Here is a 2,086-nt window from a genome sequence, read left to right as displayed (position 1 = left end):
TGTGTGGCTGCGGCTGAGACACAGGGCTGTGTGGCTGCGGCTGAGACACAGGGCTGTGTGGCTGCGGCTGAGACACAGGGCTGTGTGGCTGCGGCCTCACGGGCAGTGCTGCCCTGGGAGCTGTGAGGACCCCTGGTGGTCTTGCCCCTATGCCACGTCAGGGCCTCCCTGCTTAGCTCTGCCCCCCAAATCCTGGGCCAGCCTGATGAGGGGCTGTGACATCTTCTGGTCTCACATCAAGGCCATCACAGCCCGACACAGCCCTCTTCACCCTTGATCAGACCCGCAGCACCGCTTCATCCTTCACAGCCCGCAGCAGCAGCACTGTCGCTGTCGGGGGCCAAGCCACTGTCTCCACACTCTCTGACTCGCCCAGCAGACTAGGTCACCTTCAGTTCTCTCAGAGGGTTTCTCCTTAGGGGTCCATGTTCCAGCCCTCCCTTCCCCCCCCCCGCCCCCAGAGGCTTCCAGAACACAGGGCTGTCCAAGCTACCCTGACAGGCACAGCAGTGGCAGCTTTCCTGACACTTGCGTGTGTACCTCCTGCCAGCTTCTGCCACTTGTGAGAGCTGTGTGAATTTGATTACCAGATGTTCTTCTGCCCCGTGGCCCACACCCACTGCCCAGATACTCCTCCGCAGAGCAAGGCTTCAGGGAAAGTACAGGGCTCCACGTTCCTGTGATTGATTCCAATGTGCGTGTGAGCTTCTACCTGCATGGTGTAGGCTGCCAACCTCCACCCTGCCAGGGGGTGGGACCAGTGTCTGGGACAGGCCAGGCTGAGGTGCCTAGAATAACTACATGTTCTTTGCTGAATTTTATTTCCTAGAACTGGGCACCCCCGGGCTGTGAAAAGCTGAAGAAGTGCCTGACGCCTCCTGAGTCGGCTCCCACCAAGTGCCTCTGGCCCCATTAGCTTCTGTTTGGACCCAGGCCAGGCTCAGAATCTCCCGCTGGAGGATAAGAAGGCTCTGGCCTCAGGACCCCCATGTTGGAAGAGTTCCAGTTGCCCTCTGCCTTGCCCACCGCCAGATGGCACCTGCAACCAGTGGCAGGGCCTGAGACCACACCTGACCCAGGACCCGTCCCTAGAGCCCACAGTCTAGTGCTGTCCAGTCCTGGACCTGCCGTGCAGCTGGCCACGAATAGGCTCTGACCACAGTAGCCCATCCGTGCCCAGTGCCCCTCTCCAGGGTCTGGAGCCCAAGGGGCATCTTCTCGCTGGTCTAAGTCTGCTTCACCCCTGGCACTGAAGACCGTGGGACTGAGTCCTCGGGGCTGGGCAGCAGGACAGCACCCATGGCATCGGCCTCCCGTCCTGCGCCACCCACAGGGCTGTGAGCCGGGGGAGCTGGAGACAGGCAGGCAGCCGCACCCACCGTGGCAAAGCTGCCGGCGCTGCCGCAGAGCCGGGGTCCCGGTGGGGCCTGGCCCGCGGCTGCCCGCCCCCGGGGCTGCTGGAACGCCTTTCATGTTTGTACGGGGACCCCTACGAAGCTGAGCTGTGGAGGCGAGGCACCCAGAGAAGTCTGGCCAAGAATCGGAAGCACTCCACCCCGTGTCCTCTTTGGTCTTTGGCCGGGCTTGTTGCGGGACCCCCGCCCAGGGCCCTGACCCCCGCCCACCTCGGGCGGAGGCCTTCCGCACCGCGCGGGGAGGGGGGGGGGCTCTGCACAGGGCTTCCCGGCCGGCCGGGCACGCGCCTCGGTCCCGCTGGAGCACCCAGTGCGGGAAGGGGGCGGCCCGAGGGCGGGCACGGGTGGGTGGGTGAAATGGCGACCCTCCTGCGGGGGGGGGGGGAGGAGAGAGGGAGGGCTGGGGGAGCCGGCTGCCCCGCCCGCGGAGCCACGCCTAGTCGCGCAGCCCTGAGCCCCGCGACGCCACGCCCAGCCTCTGAGCCACGCCCCCCGGAAGCGTCACGCCCTCGGTGATGTCCCGCCTGGCCGCGAAGCCCTGAGCCCCGCGACGCCACGCCCATAGCGGAGCCACGCCCCCTGGACGCCACGCCCAGCCTCGGAGCCACGGCCCCGGAAGCGTCACGCCCGGCGCGCAGAACCGGCCCTCGGTGTTGGGTGTTGTCCCGCCT

The 2,086-nt window shown here is 66.3% G+C and overlaps 1 protein-coding gene across 1 annotated transcript in view; it reads left to right on the top strand.

Annotated features, from left to right (window-relative positions):
• Galns (galactosamine (N-acetyl)-6-sulfatase) overlaps positions 1-2,086 on the top strand; it is a 33,847-nt gene that overhangs the window by 26,833 nt on the left and 4,928 nt on the right. The window lies entirely within an intron of this gene.

The sequence above is a fragment of the Dipodomys ordii genome, unplaced genomic scaffold (genome assembly GCF_000151885.1).
Source record: "Dipodomys ordii isolate 6190 unplaced genomic scaffold, Dord_2.0 Scaffold18, whole genome shotgun sequence".
Classification (NCBI taxonomy): Eukaryota; Metazoa; Chordata; class Mammalia; order Rodentia; family Heteromyidae; genus Dipodomys; species Dipodomys ordii.
The sequence above is the reverse complement of the archived record's forward strand: the minus strand, read 5'-3'. Positions and strand labels throughout refer to the sequence as shown.